At 43.7% G+C, this 20,618-nt stretch overlaps 1 protein-coding gene across 3 annotated transcripts in view; it reads left to right on the top strand.

Annotated features, from left to right (window-relative positions):
* Positions 1-20,618, top strand: part of PMCA (plasma membrane calcium-transporting ATPase 3) — a 1,595,457-nt gene that overhangs the window by 152,003 nt on the left and 1,422,836 nt on the right. Inside the window, exon 1 of one of the 3 annotated variants that reach the window (XM_071662681.1) lies at positions 15,648-16,310. The exons of 1 other annotated variant lie outside the window; for it this stretch is intronic. The gene's annotated coding sequence lies outside the window, so the exon portion shown is untranslated. Of the gene's footprint in view, positions 1-15,647; positions 16,311-20,618 lie in introns of those variants that run through there. One more of the 3 variants, XM_071662678.1, reaches the window with a different exon arrangement.

Raw genomic sequence — 20,618 nt, 5'->3', positions numbered from 1 at the left:
GTGTTGATCACAAGGACCTGCTGGTTGTGCCAGCTTCCCTCCTAAACTCTGTTACAGTTGATGTCAGCAGTACACGGATGGTGGGCCACTTGGACGCTCCTGGCTACAGCGCATGGGTATGTGGGTTGTGGTGGAGGGAGCGGGTTGAGAGGGAGTACAATTTGTTTAAAGTGGGTGATGTTATTGGTTTGGCGGAGCGTCGTGGTCAGCCATCCCAGTTGCGGCACTAACTGGCCAGGCCTCGCAGCTGCTATCATTACCGCTCTGGACGACATGGTAATGGAGTGGGGGGGGGTGGTTTACCCCTGGCAAGCTCTGAGCCGGGGTCACAGACACAGATGACGATGATCCTCCTTCCATGAATGAAGGAAATAACGTAGCCTAGATGAGGTTAGATGTACACGTGCAGTGCATCAGGAAGGTGTCCAGTATGTAGAGGTGGACACACTGATGTATTTGATCGCCTGACCTAGGGACCGTCATCCCGTGTCTGTACATGAGAGTAAACATTACCTTGTACCTTGATTGTGTGTGTGTGTGTGTGTGTGTGTGTGTGTGTGTGTGTGTGTGTGTGGTTATTATCTATGATTACTTTTATTTTACGGGAAGATGTGTTCATTCGTGTTGCCCCTTCTTTTACCTGTATTTGTGCACTGTATCTTTACTCATACGTGTGTATATAGAGTCGCATACACCGGCCTAAGTCAAATAACTGTTTATCGACCAACCCCGAGGGGAGGCTCAGCTGCTGGGATTGGCTTTTAGACGTCTACCGCGACCAAGATTCGAACCCATGGGGACCCGACTCTGGGCAGGCACGTGCTGACTCATGGTTAGTAACGCTAACCACTGTGCATAGACCCGTGGTGTGTGTGTGTGTGTGTGTGTGTGTGTGTGTGTGTGTGTGTGTGTGTGTGTAAAGATAATGAGAAAGTAAAGAGATGAGTACTTGCAAAGGAGAAACCACCTAAGTGAGAGGCAGCGTGGGGTCAGAGGTAAAAGGTCGTGCATAACGAATCTCATAGGCTTCCATGATAGAGTGGACACAGGCTTAAAAAAAGAGGAAAGCGAGGGGTGGGTGGATGTTATGGCTGCGGGCTGCCAGATAGCATTTAACATTATCTTCCTTCAGGAGGACTGAAAAACGTTCAGTCTGGCAGTACAGGTGAATTTCTTTGCTTGGAGACTGAAGGTAACCGGAGTGGGAGAGACCATTGGGCACGTGTCAGTGGTGGCTTTTTTATAATTTCAGTAACCAGTCATGTCTCGTATGGCCTCGTGTTGGGTTAGCTATTGTTCTTGATCTGTATCATCATCATGTGGCTGGGATGTAATCTTACCTGAAATTGTTTGCGTCGGATGAAGCTAAGATTATTGGAATCGTGTCCAGGATTGTCACAGCCTAGAGCTAGCCCTGGACAGGCTTTAGCTGTGGTCTGTTACATGGCTGATGACATATAATCCGACCAGTGCAAAGTGATCTGTATGGAACACGGGCGAGTGAGGCCAGGTTAGTACGCTCATCTGCATACAAAAGGCAGTCACTTCCTGGGAGAAGAAATAAGCAGTTCACTTGGTTTCCAGCTTGTCTACGGTACACAGGTGTTGAGGAGGTAATTTATATGCTGGATATTATGTGATGTGATGTTCCTTCAGGTACTCGCACAAGGAAATGAAAAACAAACAAAACAGCGTGTGTTAGATGCCTCTGGTGCGTATCATGAGTTGGAAGACCCTGCATGGGGAAACAAATCTGATGGAGGAGTTACAGTGGCGGACAACGGATTTAGCTTTGGAGTTGAGAGAGGAAAGTAACTTTAAGGTTACCTACGTATGGTTGGAAGAGGGAAGGAGGCAGACGTAGGTTTAACATTTTATTTGATATTCTCAGTATTGTTCATTGCTTTGATAAAAGAAAACTGGAATCGCTCGACCAGAAAATATAACAAGATATTAAAAGAGACGAGTCTGTGAGGACATGAAGAAATACTGTCTTTTAGTGACAGAGTGCAGTAGTGGGTTATTAGATCAACTTACATAAGAAAAAAGGTAAATGCAAACACCGTAGAAAAGTTTTAAAAAGTCCACAAAAGGTTTGTGATTGTAAAGAAATGTTGGAAGATTAGGACACATGAATATTAAACTCTCTCTCTCTCTCTCATATATATATATATATATATATATATATATATATATATATATATATATATATATATATATATATATTATTTTTTTTTTTTTTTGCTTTGTCGCTGTCTCCCGCGTTTGCGAGGTAGCGCAAGGAAACAGACGAAAGAAATGGCCCAACCCACCCCCATACACATGTATATACATACACGTCCACACACGCAAATATACATACCTATACATCTCAATGTACACATATATATACACACACAGACACATACATATATACCCATGCACACAATTCACACTGCCTTTATTCATTCCCATCGCCACCTCGCCACACATGGAATACCATCCCCCTCCCCCCTCATGTGTGCGAGATAGCGCTAGGAAAAGACAACAAAGGCCCCATTCGTTCACACTCAGTCTCTAGCTGTCATGCAATAATGCCCGAAACCACAGCTCCCTTTCCACATCCAGGCCCCACACAACTTTCCATGGTTTACCCCAGACGCTTCATATGCCCTGATTCAATCCACTGACAGCACGTCAACCCCGGTATACCACATCTATCCAATTCACTCTATTCCTTGCACGCCTTTCACCCTCCTGCATGTTCAGGCCCCGATCACTCAAAATCTTTTTCACTCCATCTTTCCACCTAAAATTTGGTCTCCCACTTCTCCTCGTTCCCTCCACCTCTGATACATATGTCCTCTTGGTCAATCTTTCCTCACTCATTCTCTCCATGTGACCAAACCATTTCAAAACACCCTCTTCTGCTGTCTCAACCACACTCTTTTTATTTCCACACATCTCTCTTACCTTTACATTACTTACTTGATCAAACCACCTCACACCACATATTGTCCTCAAACATCTCATTTCCAGCACATCCATCCTCCTGCGCACAACTCTATCCATAGCCCACGCCTCGCAACTATACAACTTTGTTGAAACCATTATTCCTTCAAACATACCCATTTTAGCTTTCCGAGGTAATGTTCTCGACTTCCAGACATTCTTCAAGGCTCCCAGAATTTTCGCCCCCTCCCCCACCCTATGATTCACTTCCGCTTCCATGGTTCCATCCGCTGCCAGATCCACTCCCAGATATCTAAAACACTTTACTTCCTCCAGTTTTTCTCCATTCAAACTTACCTCCCAATTGACTTGACCCTCAACCCTACTGTACCCAATAACCTTGCTCTTATTCACATTTACTCTTAACTCTCTTCTTTCACACACTTTACCAAACCCATTCACCAGTTTCTGCGGTTTCTCACATGAATCAGCCACCAGCGCTGTATCATCAGCGAACAACAGCTGACTCACTTCCCAAGCTCTCTCATCCACAACAGACTGCATACTTGCCCCTCTTTCCAAAACTCTTGCATTCACTTCCCTAACAAGTGATATAAAGAAAATAAAAAGATTTATTCTCTTTATATATATATATATATATATATATATATATATATATATATATATATATATATATATATATATATAAACAGAGAAGAGGTAGTGAAAGCTTTGCGGAAGATGAAAGCCGGCAAGGCAGCAGGTTTGGATGGTATTGCAGTGGAATTTATTAAAAAAGGGGGTGACTGTATTGTTGACTGGTTGGTAAGGTTATTTAATGTATGTATGACTCATGGTGAGGTGCCTGAGGATTGGCGGAATGCGTGCATAGTGCCATTGTACAAAGGCAAAGGGGATAAGAGTGAGTGCTCAAATTACAGAGGTATAAGTTTGTTGAGTATTCCTGGTAAATTATATGGGAGGGTATTGATTGAGAGGGTGAAGGCATGTACAGAGCATCAGATTGGGGAAGAGCAGTGTGGTTTCAGAAGTGGTAGAGGATGTGTGGATCAGGTGTTTGCTTTGAAGAATGTATGTGAGAAATACTTAGAAAAGCAAATGGATTTGTATGTAGCATTTATGGATCTGGAGAAGGCATATGATAGAGTTGATAGAGATGCTCTGTGGAAGGTATTAAGAATATATGGTGTGGGAGGAAAGTTGTTAGAAGCAGTGAAAAGTTTTTATCGAGGATGTAAGGCATGTGTACGTGTAGGAAGAGAGGAAAGTAATTGGTTCTCAGTGAATGTAGGTTTGCGTCAGGGGTGTGTGATGTCTCCATGGTTGTTTAATTTGTTTATGGATGGGGTTGTTAGGGAGGTTAATGCAAGAGTTTTGGAAAGAGGGGCAAGTATGAAGTCTGTTGGGGATGAGAGAGCTTGGGAAGTGAGTCAGTTGTTGTTCGCTGATGATACAGCGCTGGTGGCTGATTCATGTGAGAAACTGCAGAAGCTGGTGACTGAGTTTGGAAAAGTGTGTGGAAGAAGAAAGTTAAGAGTAAATGTGAATAAGAGCAAGGTTATTAGGGACAGTAGGGTTGAGGGTCAATTCAATTGGGAGGTGAGTTTGAATGGAGAAAAACTGGAGGAAGTGAAGTGTTTTAGATATCTGGGAGTGGATCTGGCAGCGGATGGAACCATGGAAGCGGAAGTGGATCATAGGGTGGGGGAGGGGGCGAAAATCCTGGGGGCCTTGAAGAATGTGTGGAAGTCGAGAACATTATCTCGGAAAGCAAAAATGGGTATGTTTGAAGGAATAGTGGTTCCAACAATGTTGTATGGTTGCGAGGCGTGGGCTATGGATAGAGTTGTGCGCAGGAGGATGGATGTGCTGGAAATGAGATGTTTGAGGACAATGTGTGGTGTGAGGTGGTTTGATCGAGTGAGTAACGTAAGGGTAAGAGAGATGTGTGGAAATAAAAAGAGCGTGGTTGAGAGAGCAGAAGAGGGTGTTTTGAAGTGGTTTGGGCACATGGAGAGGATGAGTGAGGAAAGATTGACCAAGAGGATATATGTGTCGGAGGTGGAGGGAACAAGGAGAAGAGGGAGACCAAATTGGAGGTGGAAAGATGGAGTGAAAAAGATTTTGTGTGATCGGGGCCTGAACATGCAGGAGGGTGAAAGGAGGGCAAGGAATAGAGTGAATTGGAGCGATGTGGTATACCGGGGTTGACGTGCTGTCAGTGGATTGAAGCAGGGCATGTGAAGCGTCTGGGGTAAACCATGGAAAGCTGTGTAGGTATGTGTATTTGCGTGTGTGGACGTATGTATATACATGTGTATGGGGGGGGGGGGTTGGGCCATTTCTTTCGTCTGCTTCCTTGCGCTACCTCGCAAACGCGGGAGACAGCGACAAAGTATAATAATAATATATAAAAATATATATATATATGGATGGGGTTGTTAGGGAGGTTAATGCAAGACTTTTGGAAAGAGGGGCAAGTATGAAGTCTGTTGGGGATGAGAGAGCTTGGGAAGTGAGTCAGTTGTTGTACGCTGATGATACACCGCTGGTGGCTGATGCATGTGAGAAACTGCAGAAGCTGGTGACTGAGTTTGGTAAAGTGTGTGAAAGAAGAAAGTTAAGAGTAAATGTGAATAAGAGCAAGGTAATTAGGTACAGTAGGGTTGAGGGTCAAGTCAATTGGGAGGTAAGTTTGAATGGAGAAAAACTTCAGGAAGTAAAGTGTTTTAGATATCTGGGAGTGGATCTGGCAGCGGATGGAACCATGGAAGCGGAAGTGGATCATAGGGTGGGGGAGGGGGCGAAAATCCTGGGAGCCTTGAAGAATGTGTGGAAGTCGAGAACATTATCTCGGAAAGCAAAAATGGGTATGTTTGAAGGAATAGTGGTTCCAGCAATGTTGTATGGTTGCGAGGCGTGGGCTATGGATAGAGTTGTGCGCAGGAGGATGGATGTGCTGGAAATGAGATGTTTGAGGACAATGTGTGGTGTGAGGTGGTTTGATCGAGTAAGTAACGTAAGGGTAAGAGAGATGTGTGGAAATAAAAAGAGCGTGGTTGAGAGAGCAGAAGAGGGTGTTTTGAAATGGTTTGGGCACATGGAGAGAATGAGTGAGGAAAGATTGACCAAGAGGATATATGTGTCGGAGGTGGAGGGAACGAGAAGTGGGAGACCAAATTGAGGTGGAAAGATGGAGTGAAAAAGATTTTGTGTGATCGGGGCCTGAACATGCAGGAGGGTGAAAGGAGGGCAAGGAATAGAGTGAATTGGATCGATGTGATATACCGGGGTTGACGTGCTATCAGTGGATTGAATCAGGGCATGTGAAGCGTCTGGGGTAAACCATGGAAAGTGTGTGGGGCCTGGATGTGGAAAGGGAGCAGTGGTTTCGGTGCATTATTACATGACAGCTAGAGACTGAGTGTGAACGAATGGGGCCTTTGGTGTCTTTTCCTAGCGCTACCTCGCACATATGATGGGGGAGGGGGTTGTTATTCCATGTGTGACGAGGTGGCGATGGGAACAAATAAAGGCAGACAGTATGAATTATGTACATGTGTATATATGTATATGTCTGTGTGTGTATATATATGTGTACATAGAGATGTATAGGTATGTATATTTGCGTGTGTGGACGTGTATGTATATACATGTGTATGTGAGCGGGTTGGGCCATTCTTTCGTCTGTTTTCTTGCGCTACCTCGCTAACACGAGAGACAGCGATAAAGCAAAATAAATATATATATATATATATATATATATATATATATATATATATATATATATATATTTTTTTTTTTTTTTTTTTTTTTTTTTTTATACTTTGTCGCTGTCTCCCGCGTTTGCGAGGTAGCGCAAGGAAACAGACGAAAGAAATGCCCCCCCCCCCATACACATGTACATACACACGTCCACACACGCAAATATACATACCTACACAGCTTTCCATGGTTTACTTCAGACGCTTCACATGCCTTGCTTCAATCCACTGACAGCACGTCAACCCCTGTATACCACATGACTCCAATTCACTCTATTTCTTGCCCTCCTTTCACCCTCCTGCATGTTCAGGCCCCGATCACACAAAATCTTTTTCACTCCATCTTTCCACCTCCAATTTGGTCTCCCTCTTCTCCTCGTTCCCTCCACCTCCGACACATATATCCTCTTGGTCAATCTCTCCTCACTCATTCTCTCCATGTGCCCAAACCATTTCAAAACACCCTCTTCTGCTCTCTCAACCACGCTCTTTTTATTTCCACACATCTCTCTTACCCTTACGTTACTTACTCGATCAAACCACCTCACACCACACATTGTCCTCAAACATCTCATTTCCAGCACATCCATCCTCCTGCGCACATCTCTATCCATAGCCCACGCCTCGCAACCATACAACATTGTTGGAACCACTATTCCCTCAAACATACCCATTTTTGCTTTCCGAGATAGTGTTCTCGACTTCCACACATTTTTCAAGGCTCCCAAAATTTTCGCCCCCTCCCCCACCCTATGATCCACTTCCGCTTCCATGGTTCCATCCGCTGACAGATCCACTCCCAGACATCCAAAACACTTCACCTCCCCCAGCCCCCCTCCATTCAAACCCACCTCCCAATTGACCCGACCCCCACCCCCACCGCACCCAATAACCTTGCTCCCATCCACATCCACTCTCAACCCTCTTCTTCCACACACCCCACCAAACTCAGTCACCAGCCCCTGCAGCCTCTCACATGAACCAGCCACCAGCGCTGCATCATCAGCGAACAACAACTGACTCACTTCCCAAGCTCTCCCATCCCCAACAGACCCCACACCCGCCCCCCCTTCCAGGACTCTTGCATTCACCTCCCTCACAACCCCATCCACAAACAAATCAAACAACCATGGAGACATCACACACCCCTGCCGCAAACCTACATTCACCGAGAACCAATCACCTTCCTCTCTTCCTACACGCACACATGCCCCACATCCTCGATAAAAACTTTTCACTGCCTCCAACAACTCGCCTCCCACACCATACACTCTCAATACCTTCCACAGAGCATCTCCATCAACTCTATCATATGCCCTCTCCAGATCCATAAATGCTACATACAAATCCATATATATATATATATATATATATACATATATATATATATTTATACGTGTGTGTGTGTGTGTGTAACATTGCCATGCGGACCAGACACAGTACAGTTACATGACAAGCGGGGTATCATGCCCGCATGCACTGCTCTGTGCCAGTTCCCAAGTGATCACATGTTTCACCAGCAAAGTACCTCTTTGGTACGGCAGAAGTCACTCACCTTGACAAGGTCTTTTACTGGGAGTGTGGTCGTGTCAAGAGATGGTGTTACAAGTTCCTCTGTGTCCAGTTGGTGGTTGTGGGTGGGTAATGTCAGTGTGCTGGTAGGATGGTGGCCAGGTGTCGCCTACATTTTCGTCTCTGTACATCTCGTAGCTTTCTTGCTTTCTGACATCTTTAAATAAATCACTCCTCACTCTTGACCTTCCCTCCAAGTGGTGGGAGCAGGGGCTTGGCGGTGTCCAGATGGTGTTGGTAGTAACGGAAGGATGAGTTGAGGGTAGGGACATTAGTTTGTGGGAGATATACTAAGGTAGGAAGGATGCTGGTGCGATTGTATTTATGGCAGTAGGGTGAAGGGCAGGCAGGAGGCTGGCTGTGGGAGAGTATGGGGAGTATGGTGGTGCAACGGTGGGACGGAGGTTCAGGACCAGGCCTCGTAGTACTTGTGTACCTTTCGTGTGCCTTATGATGTCACCGAGTTGTGCCGTTGTCTGTTCCTCTAATTCTTGTATATATATATATATATATATATATATATATATATATATATATATATATATATATATATATATATATATATATTTTTTTTTTTTTGTCGCTGTCTCCCGCGTTTGCGAGGTAGCGCAAGGAAACAGACGAAAGAAATGGCCCAACCCACCCCCATACACATGTATATACATACGTCCACACACGCAAATATACATACCTACACAGCTTTCCATGGTTTACCCCAGACGCTTCACATGCCTTTATTCAATCCACTGACAGCACGTCAACCCCGGTATACCACATCGCTCCAATTCACTCTATTCCTTGCCCTCCTTTCACCCTCCTGCATGTTCAGGCCCCGATCACACAAAATCTTTTTCACTCCATCTTTCCACCTCCAATTTGGTCTCCCTCTTCTCCTCGTTCCCTCCACCTCCGACACATATATCCTCTTGGTCAATCTTTCCTCACTTATTCTTTCCATGTGCCCAAACCATTTCAAAACACCCTCTTCTGCTCTCTCAACCACGCTCTTTTTATTTCCACACATCTCTCTTACCCTTACGTTACTTACTCGATCAAACCACCTCACACCACACATTGTCCTCAAACATCTCATTTCCAGCACATCCATCCTCCTGCGCACAACTCTATCCATAGCCCACGCCTCGCAACCATACAACATTGTTGGAACCACTGGTGGCTGATTCATGTGAGAAACTGCAGAAGCTGGTGACTGAGTTTGGTAAAGTGTGTGAAAGAAGAAAGTTAAGAGTAAATGTGAATAAGAGCAAGGTTATTAGGTACATTAGGGTTGAGGGTCAAGTCAATTGGGAGGTGAGTTTGAATGGAGAAAAACTGGAGGAAGTGAAGTGTTTTAGATATCTGGGAGTGGATCTGACAGCGGATGGAACCATGGAAGCGGAAGTGGATCATAGGGTGGGGGAGGGGGCGAAAATTCTGGGAGCCTTGAAGAATGTGTGGAAGTCGAGAACATTATCTCGGAAAGCAAAAATGGGTATGTTTGAAGGAATATATATATATATATATATATATATATATATATATATATATATATATATATATATATATATATATATATATATATATGTAAAGGGGAAGTAAATGTGTATAGTTGTGTTACTGGAGTGATAGTTTTCATACATGGTGCTCTGACAAGAAAATAGTGAAATTGGAAAAAAATGTAGCTTAGACATTGAAGCTTATTCTTTCATTGAAATGTGAACAAAGGGAGTTTTTTTTTTTTTTTCAAAGTGATAGAGATGGAAAGCAAAAAGGTGTTTTTCATAAATGTACTGGAAAAGTTGAGTCCAGATAAATTTTTGGTCTGTCAAGGCTTTATTATGGCGGATGACCAACTACCTACCCTCATGTATCCAAGATATGGTTGTACTTTGTGTAATGAAGAAAATTGAGAAACATCATAAGCCAATATTCCTGTTTCATGATAAGAGAAGTGGACCAGGCAGTATGATACAGTGGTTAAATTGATGAAAACTACTATTAACGTTTGTGTAAATAAATTATACATTTCCCCTTTTCCATAGCCAGAGGTTGAACCATTATGTGACATTCATTTTTCATTTCATTTCAAGCTAGAAGTTTCAGTTTTCTAAATTATTTCTTACATTTTTCATATGTATATATATGTATATGTGTGTGTGTGCGTATGTATGTGTATATATCTGTATATGTATGTATATATGTATATTATCCCTGGGGATAGGGGTGAAAGAATACTTCCCACGCATTCCTCGCGTGTCGTAGAAGGCGACTAGAGGGGACGGGAGCGGGGGGCCAAAAATCCTCCCCTCGTATTTTTTAACTTTCTAAAATGGGAAACAGAAGAAGGGGTCACGCGGGGAGTGCTCATCATCCTCGAAGGCTCAGACTGGGGTGTCTAAATGTGTGTGGATGTAACCAAGATGTGAAAAAAGGAGAGACAGGTAGTATGTTTGAGGAAAGGAACCTGGATGTTTTGGCTCTGAGTGAAACGAAGCTCAAGGGTAAAGGGGAAGAGTGGTTTGGGAATGTCTTGGAAGTAAAGTCAGGGGTTAGTGAGAGGACAAGAGCAAGGGTAGGAGTAGCAGTACTCCTGAAACAGGAGTTGTGGGAGTATGTGATAGAATGTAAGAAAGTAAATTCTCGATTAATATGGGTAAAACTGAAAGTTGATAGAGAGAGATGGGTGATTATTGGTGCATATGCACCTGGGAATGAGAAGAAAGATCATGAGAGGCAAGTGTTTTGGGAGCAGCTGAATGAGTGTGTTAGTGGTTTTGATGCACGCGACCGGGTTATAGTGATGGGTGATTTGAATGCAAAGGTGAGTAATGTGGCAGTTGAGGGAATAATTGGTATACATGGGGTGTTCAGTGTTGTAAATGGAAATGGTGAAGAGCTTGTAGATTTATGTGCTGAAAAAGGACTGGTGATTGGGAATACTTGGTTTAAAAAGCGAGATATACATAAGTATACGTATGTAAGTAGGAGAGATGGCCAGAGAGCGTTATTGGATTACGTGTTAATAGACAGGCGCGCGAAAGAGAGACTTTTGGATGTTAATGTGCTGAGAGGTGCAACTGGAGGGATGTCTGATCATTATCTTGTGGAGGCTAAGGTGAAGATTTGTATGGGTTTTCAGAAAAGAAGAGTGAATGTTGGGGTGAAGAGGGTGGTGAGAGTAAGTGAGCTTGGGAAGGAGACTTGTGTGAGGAAGTACGAGGAGAGACTTAGTACAGAATGGAAAAAGGTGAGAACAATGGAAGTAAGGGGAGTGGGGGAGGAATGGGATGTATTTAGGGAATCAGTGATGGATTGCGCAAAAGATGCTTGTGGCATGAGAAGAATGGGAGGTGGGTTGATTAGAAAGGGTAGTGAGTGGTGGGATGAAGAAGTAAGATTATTAGTGAAAGAGAAGAGAGAGGCATTTGGACGATTTTTGCAGGGAAAAAATGCAATTGAGTGGGAGATGTATAAAAGAAAGAGACAGGAGCTCAAGAGAAAGGTGCAAGAGGTGAAAAAGAGGGCAAATGAGAGTTGGGGTGAGAGAGTATCATTAAATTTTAGGGAGAATAAAAAGATGTTCTGGAAGGAGGTAAATAAAGTGCGTAAGACAAGGGAGCAAATGGGAACTTCAGTGAAGGGCGCAAATGGGGAGGTGATAACAAGTAGTGGTGATGTGAGAAGCAGATGGTATGAGTATTTTGAAGGTTTGTTGAATGTGTTTGATGATAGAGTGGCAGATATAGGGTGTTTGTGGTCGAGGTGGTGTGCAAAGTGAGAGGGTTAGGGAAAATGATTTGGTAAACAGAGAAGAGGTAGTAAAAGCTTTGCGGAAGATGAAAGCCGGCAAGGCAGCAGGTTTGGATGGTATTGCAGTAGAATTTATTAAAAAAGGGGGTGACTGTATTGTTGACTGGTTGGTAAGGTTATTTAATGTATGTATGACTCATGGTGAGGTGCCTGAGGATTGGCGGAATGCGTGCATAGTACCATTGTACAAAGGCAAAGGGGAAAAGAGTGAGTGCTCAAATTACAGAGGTATAAGTTTGTTGAGTATTCCTGGTAAATTATATGGGAGGGTATTGATTGAGAGGGTGAAGGCATGTACAGAGCATCAGATTGGGGAAGAGCAGTGTGGTTTCAGAAGTGGTAGAGGATGTGTGGATCAGGTGTTTGCTTTGAAGAATGTATGTGAGAAATACTTAGAAAAGCAAATGGATTTGTATGTAGCATTTATGGATCTGGAGAAGGCATATGATAGAGTTGATAGAGATGCTCTGTGGAAGGTATTAAGAATATATGGTGTGGGAGGCAAGTTGTTAGAAGCAGTGAAAAGTTTTTATCGAGGATGTAAGGCATGTGTACGTGTAGGAAGAGAGGAAAGTGATTGGTTGTCAGTGAATGTAGGTTTGCAGCAGGGGTGTGTGATGTCTCCATGGTTGTTTAATTTGTTTCTGGATGGGGTTGTTAGGGAGGTGAATGCAAGAGTTTTGGAAAGAGGGGCAAGTATGAAGTCTGTTGTGGATGAGAGAGCTTGGGAAGTGAGTCAGTTGTTGTTCGCTGATGATACAGCGCTGGTGGCTGATTCATGTGAGAAACTGCAGAAGCTGGTGACTGAGTTTGGTAAAGTGTGTGAAAGAAGAAAGTTAAGAGTAAATGTGAATAAGAGCAAGGTTATTAGGTACAGTAGGGTTGAGTGTCAAGTCAATTGGGAGGTAAGTTTGAATGGAGAAAAACTGGAGGAAGTAAAGTGTTTTAGATATCTGGGAGTGGATCTGGCAGCGGATGGAACCATGGAAGCGGAAGTGGATCATAGGGTGGGGGAGGGGGCGAAAATTCTGGGAGCCTTGAAAAATGTGTGGAAGTCGAGAACATTATCTCGGAGAGCAAAAATGGGTATGTTTGAAGGAATAGTGGTTCCAACAATGTTGTATGGTTGCGAGGCGTGGGCTATGGATAGAGTTGTGCGCAGGAGGGTGGATGTGCTGGAAATGAGATGTTTGAGGACAATGTGTGGTGTGAGGTGGTTTGATCGAGTAAGTAACGTAAGGGTAAGAGAGATGTGTGGAAATAAAAAGAGCGTGGTTGAGAGAGCAGAAGAGGGTGTTTTGAAATGGTTTGGGCACATGGAGAGAATGAGTGAGGAAAGATTGACCAAGAGGATATATGTGTCGGAGGTGGAGGGAACGAGGAGAAGTGGGAGACCAAATTTTAGGTGGAAAGATCTAGTGAAAAAGATTTTGTGTGATCGGGGCCTGAACATGCAGGAGGGTGAAAGGAGGGCAAGGAATAGAGTGAATTGGATCGATGTGGTATACCGGGGTTGACGTGCTGTCAGTGGAACGAATCAGGGCATGTGAAGCGTCTGGGGTAAACCATGGAAAGCTGTGTAGGTATGTATATTTGCGTGTGTGGACGTGTATGTATATACATGTGTATGGGGATGGGTTGAGCCATTTCTTTCGTCTGTTTCCTTGCGCTACCTCGCACACGCGGGAGACAGCGGAATATATATATATATATATATATATATATATATATATATATATATATATATATATATATATATATTTACTGGCTGCTGCTTCCATAGTGGAAGGGAAGGACATCTAGACATTTCTTTGATCAATGTACCTTTGGATTTAGCTGGATTCCTTGACCTACCAGGGACCTTGACCTACCACAGTCTTCGATATTCTGCAGTCCTTGGCATGTCCAGGTCAGGTTTTCTTGATAATGTCCGCTGTGAGGAACGCTAGGGTGGGTACAAGAACATTTCCCTGAGGTACAAAAGATTCTGAGGAGTGTGAGGATGTTGGCAACAGGTTGTGGGACTGGTGTGTATACTGAGGGAAATCTGGATGATAGTGCACGGGTCATGGGTGTAGGGAGAGTGCCGGAGTTGGGGAAGGAGGGAGGTTGGCACTTAAGCCTGGTGGATGTTCTAGTAAAGTGGTTTAGGCGGATGGATGTAGCATGATTGTATGTGTCGGCATGCGCATGTGGCGGGATTGTTAGATTGGGTGGGTGGCTGTGGCGTGAGTGTGAGTTTTTGTTGGTGGATGTGGCGTGGTTGTAAGTGTATGAGTGGATGTGGCGGGATTATGATTTTGGGTTAGTGGCTGTGACAGGATAGTGAGTTAGGGCGATGGATGTAGCGGGAATGGGAGCTTAAGCGGATAGTGCTAGGGGCGGGTGGATGGTGGATGACAGTGCTACGGGTGGTGAATGTGCCAGGGATTGGTGCATGTGGGGTGATAGTGCTTGGGGCGGGTGGATGTAGGGGTGATGGTGTTAGGGCGGGAAGGTTTAGTGATGGTAGCATTAGGAGCGTTAAGACCTTAGGTGATGATGGTGAAGAGGATGTGGATAGCATGGTGATGGTAGGGGGGGGGGTGGATGGCGTGGTTCTAGGAGAGGGATGGTATGGATGGAGTAGTGCTGGGAGGAGGAGGATGTGGATGGCGTAGTGGTGAGAGAGAGAGAGATAGTGTGGGTGGCGTAGTGCTGGGAGAGGGAGGATGTGGATGGCGTGGTGGCGAGAGAGGGAGGGTGTGGATGGCGTGGTGCTGGGAGGGGGAAGGACGTGGATGGCGTAGTGCTGGGAGGAGGGAGGGAGTGGATGGCATTTTGCTTGGGGGGGGGGGGGGGTTGTAGTTAGCATGGAGGAAGGAGGGTGTATGTTCTAGGGTGTGGTGGGTGGTAGGGTGTAAGAGGAGCGGCTGATGTGCCCAGCTTTATCCCCGATCCTGATGATAAAGCAATGGCGTGTTGTTGTGTGGTTTTGTTGTGATGGTGTCAGTGGTAGGGGTGCCGTGTCGGTCCTAACGGTGGCCAGGCCTTATCACCACCTAAGTTTGTTTACAAGTAGTGGCGGAGGGTGGAAGCCGGCGAGCGGCTCGGCTTTCCTCTGTGTAATTATTAGTTACACTCCGTCGGGGAAGATTAAGAGAGTGGAGGGTATGGGAGGGTTATGGAGGCGTGACTTAGTGATGACGTGCCATGACGTCATGCCTGCTGCCGTAGTTGCCAGTAAGTCTCCGTTGCCGGGGTAGAATTTTCGGTGTTTTAGTGTGGAAAGATTGTGCTAATCGTCTCCAGTAGTGATGTTCACTGTTTAGAGGAATAACTTGCATCGTGGGTTAACGGTGTAGTGTAAATGGTCTGCTTTGTGGCAGTTTAAAGGAGAGAAATTGAGAAAGAACGAGTGTTGAGAAATAATGGTGAGTGAAGCCGGCATCAGAAGGGGGCGGGTCCGCATCTAGCTTTGCCGCTAGCGCCGCAGGTAACAGTCCACCAGGGCCGTGTGCACACCCATCAAGCCTCCGTCACATCGCTGGCCGGTCAACCAGGTCCGTGTGCCTTTAGACGTGTTTTTGGATGTATTGTGTGTAGCTAAGTGTTCATCTGAGCCATAGGAGCGGTCGTCGAGAGTACTGATGGGAGTCTGTGGTGGGGATGATCGTATGTGGCGTCGTCTGTGCCAGCCTTTGGGCGTCTGTTGCTGTGGTTATGAGGTGTGGGTGTAGGTAGCCATTGAGTGCAGGACCTACACCTGGGGTTGTGTTGAGGCAGGTGTAGGGAGGAGTAAGGGCCACGTCTGTGCCTCAGCCGTGCTGCTAATCCTGGAGCGACCACAGGCCACACAGCCATACAGGGAGGAATACTTGCCATCCGCCCTTCATCACTAATTGCACTTGACACCACGTCAGCTGTTATTGTGCCTTGTGCAGCAGTGTACATGGCCCTCGCGAGTCATGCATTGGTAGTTCGCGAGGTGCTTTATCTTGTGCGGTGAGGAACGCGAGAAATATTGCTGGCTGTGTTGCTCTGACTTGCACGCCCACGTCCCCACTGACTCCAGGCAGCCATCACTCCGCAGCACACTCCAATACTCGTGTGGGCCGGCTGCTGTTACGTCTGACATCTGCCTCTCTATTTCCTTGCAAAATTTGCAAGAATATCTTGGCAGCTTGAGTGGAGTTGGCCGCTCAAGATCAAAGAAAATTTCCTGTTGCGAGTGTATGTATCTCTCTGGTTAGTATACGAGTGATAGCCACTGGACTCAAAGCAGTAAGTGAGCACCTCTGATTGATGTAATATTGAATGTAATCTTTGCTCTCAAGTTTCTAGTATATAGTGAAAAAGGTTAGTTGTGAGAAACACGTGAAAGAATCTAGAAACCACCTCACACTGCCTAAGAACTGCACTGCTACTGAGGGACGGGAGATACTGGACCTGTTGGCAAGGCTTCCATCTGGCCCGAGGTGCTGGTTTCCTTAGTGAGTATTAGGACCTTTGTTTGGGTGTTAGTTGATGTGCTTCTCGAGCCATAAAGGCGGTGGTGCCTTAGCACGGAGCATCAGCACTGGCAGAGCCACTTATGGTGGTGTCCTTTGTAAATATTAGGAGGTTCTTTTTTTGGCGCCATGTTTTGCTGGTAATTCGTTTGCCGAGGGAACCATCAGGCTGTGATGGCCCAGCAAGGACCTTGCCTCTCCATCGATGGCTTTACTCACAACTGCACAATTGTAGATCATCTCTGCCGCTTGAACATGCCTAGCAGTATATGGGTTCGTATGATGCATAGCAAGTACATTCTGGAGACGTGCTCCTTTTCTGTCAGTGCTTTAGCTGCACATTAGTATTGCACGCGTTGAACAGTCTTATTAGGACATTCATCTTGATCGACTTTGTTTGACATGGACAGAGTATTTTTGACTTTATTTGGTATGATTGCTTGAACTGGATTAACGTTTTTTTTCCAAGAATGATATTGACGGGCTGGCCAGGTAGTGTGGCAGTGTATACACACTAGGCTACAGTGTTCAGATGAACTCACCGGGTGTGTGTATGGCCCTGTGATTGATTTGTGTCGTCATTAGCCGTATGGAAAATGTAGTTTCCCTTGGTAACGACGACGTATTTGTACTTGATTTTTTACGGTTTCAAAGTTATACTGTTTGTTTATTTTATTGAATGTAATTAGTGTGCTGGTATTAATGTTATTTCATATGCCAGAATATTTTTTTGATAATATGTTGTCCTTCGATTTTTTTTTGGTAAGTCTTTAGAATTTTTGTCGTGGATTTTCCTCATGATACGTAATATGTCGTTTGCCTGAGTGATGTCACAGTTCCTGGAATATTGGAATTTCCATAATGTTATTGTCGTCGTCTCGTGAATATCAACTTCCCGAATGGTAGTGTCATTGGCTCTCTTTTCTTAAACTTTGGGGCTGGTGGTCCCTGTGGTCTGGTGATATTAGAGAACTTCAGGAAAAAAAAATAATTGTCTCTTGAATATTCCAGCATAAGGTTATTAGTCACTTGTCATGGGAAAACAAAATCTCCAGAGTGGTGTTGTCAGTAGTATCAGAACTTCCAAAACAACTTCACTGTTTCTAAAATATCAAAGCTTCCAGAATGACAGTGATTGACACGGGAGCTTTGAAACAATAGTGTGTTCACAGTCCTGGAATACTGGGGCTTTTTAGAATGTTTTAACATGTTTTGCAATATATACGCTTGTTAAAATGATGTTTTGAAAGATCCTGCTGCACTGTTGCCTGTTAGAACGGTAATATGATGGGTTCTGGAATATAAATGTCTAGTAAAACGATAACATTAAAGGTGTATAAAATGTTTACTTCTTGGAACGATATCATAAGTTCTTGACTGTTGCTTGTTAGTACGATGTTTTAAGATATTGACAATTGTTACTTGTAAGAACGATATTGTAATAACCAACCTCTTGGCAATTGTAGCTTGCTAGAACGATTAAAGTTCTTGACTGTTGTTGCTTGTTAGAAAGATATAACATGTTCTTCAGTACTGTTGCTTATTAGAACGATAATACAGTACGTTCTTATCTGGTGTAGCTTTTTAAAACGATATTGTAATAATTTCCTGACTATTTCCTAGTTAGAATGATAATTTGTATTCAGTGCTGTTGCTTGTTAGAACGATATTATACATTCTTGAATATCGTTGCTTGTTAGAATGATAATATAATATATAATATAATAGTGCTTGTTAGAATGATAATATATTTGAACAATGTTGCTTGTTAGAACGATATTATAATAATTTCTTGAATATGATTGTTAAAACGATAAGTTCTTGACTATTGTTGCTTGTTAGAACTATGTAATTGATTCTTCAGTACTGTTGCTTGTTAGAAGGATAAGTTCTTTAGTACTGTTGCTTATTAAAACGATATTTTGATAAAATCTTGATTGTTGTTGCTTGTAAGAACATTATAAGTTTTTGACCATTGGTGCTTGTGAGAACATGTTGATACTTGAATATTGTTGCATATTAGAGCCATGTTATAATAAGTTCTTGAACATTGCTGCTAGTTAGAATAATAAGTTCTTGAACATTGCTGCTAGTTAGAATGATAAGTTCTTGAACATTGCTGCTAGTTAGAATGATAAGTTCTTGAGCATTGTTGCTTATCAGGACGATATAATAATTCTTGAATTTTGATGTTTGTTGGTACGATACTGTAATGTTTATGCATATTGATGCTTGTTATAACGATTGCTGTGGTAGGCTCTAGAATGTTGATATTTATAAGGACGAGCTGGGGAATATTGTATCCTCTTACTTAGCCATCCTTCGCAGTTGCTTAAAACATAAGGCTATCTATCTTATTAAGATGATCAGTCCTGCCCCCTGCTTTGCCTTCTCTTTTCCCTCCTTGCAATCAAATCAGATGAAGAATCGACAACTCCATCAGTATCAGATGCTGTTTATACGATCCTTCAGTCCTCGCTCTTTACCTTTGATTATTAATGCATCAGAAGTTGAATACAATACTTTCAAATCTACCATTACCTTCTGACACTCCTGGCAACACTGCGGCGCTGGTGGGGCTGCATGGTCCTCGTGCCTTTTTTGCCTCTCTTATATCACCTAAATTACACCTGGTAATGCTATAGCCTCCGGTGATCTCTTAATAATGCATTCCTTCTTTCTTTCCCCTGTCTCCCTTATGTGGTGAATGATCAGTGACTACAATGTACCGACCTCTTACTGTGGACATATCTCTGATATTGGATCAACCCACATTTCATCTCCAACCCACATTGTTGAATGGTCTACCTCTGTCTCTGACTGTCTTTAGCCTCATAGCTAGCAAGCTCTGGTCCCATTTCCTTTATACTTTTCTAAAGTATTCATTAGCTAGGCCGTAGACCTCCTTGATTGCTCCATCCTTAACGATACACATTAAGCTTTCTACATTCTCAGTTAATCTCCAAGTGTCCTGCTGCTTGTATGTGTTCCTCTACATCTCTCTTCATGCCGTGTCTGCAGTTGCTCCTGTACCTCCCTGCCCACTAGTGTCAAGAGATTCTGTACCTGCTTTAGTCCTCTCCTCTAATTGAACTGCCTCCAGGACGTCTTCAGCAAACCTTATTTGTTCTTAATGAACTCACCTTCTCCCTGATTAAATGCCTCGTGCAACTCATTCACAGAATAAAATTTTTGTTCATACCCAGTGACTATATTTCTCAGATTCCCGAGTTCCACTCCTATGATACCCTTCATGGTCTTTGAATTGATTCCTCACGTTCTTTAACCCCTTCTCACGTTATGTTAACTTTTGGTCTCGCGTTGTGACAGTTTCCCATAACCTCTACAAACATTTGTTTTCTTGTGCTTCCTCTTTCGTCCCTCACTTGCCTCTTCCTCGTGGAACTGATGGTGACTGGCTGCTCTTCGTGCATTTCTTTACCGGAGTCCATACCTGCCTGTAGTCCACATGGAAACAAACACAATAGTAAAGTATTTGGCTTTGTTAGCCTGTGTGGACAAGCTTGTCCTTACTTCCTTGTGTAATTTCTCTGCCATCTTTAAAGTCTTTATTTTCATTTTCTTTCTTAGGCAGTGCTATAAGTGTCAGATTGATGCCCATGAATAATTGTAGTAACATTAATGAAACTGACTCCCACAAAATATTCTCACTCATGAGATTGTACACCTCACACTGACTCTTGACGGTATTGCCTTTTACATCAAAACTTGACTCCTTTTTATCATTCACTCTCACAGCTGTAGTACCTCTCTCTCTCTCTCTCTCTCTCTCTCTCTCTCTCTCTCTCTCTCTCTCTCTCTCATATATATATATATATATATATATATATATATATATATATATATATATATATTTTTTTTTTTTTTTTTTTTTTTTTCATACTATTCGCCATTTCCCGCGATAGCGAGGTAGCGTTAAGAACAGAGGACTGGGCCTTTGAGGGAATATCCTCACCTGGCCCTCTTCTCTGTTCCTTCTTTTGGAAGATAAAAAAAAAAAAAAACGAGA

This window comes from Panulirus ornatus, chromosome 6, assembly GCF_036320965.1.
Source record: "Panulirus ornatus isolate Po-2019 chromosome 6, ASM3632096v1, whole genome shotgun sequence".
Taxonomy (NCBI): Eukaryota; Metazoa; Arthropoda; class Malacostraca; order Decapoda; family Palinuridae; genus Panulirus; species Panulirus ornatus.
Note: the sequence above shows the minus strand (reverse complement) of the source record. Positions and strands in the feature narration are given on the sequence as shown.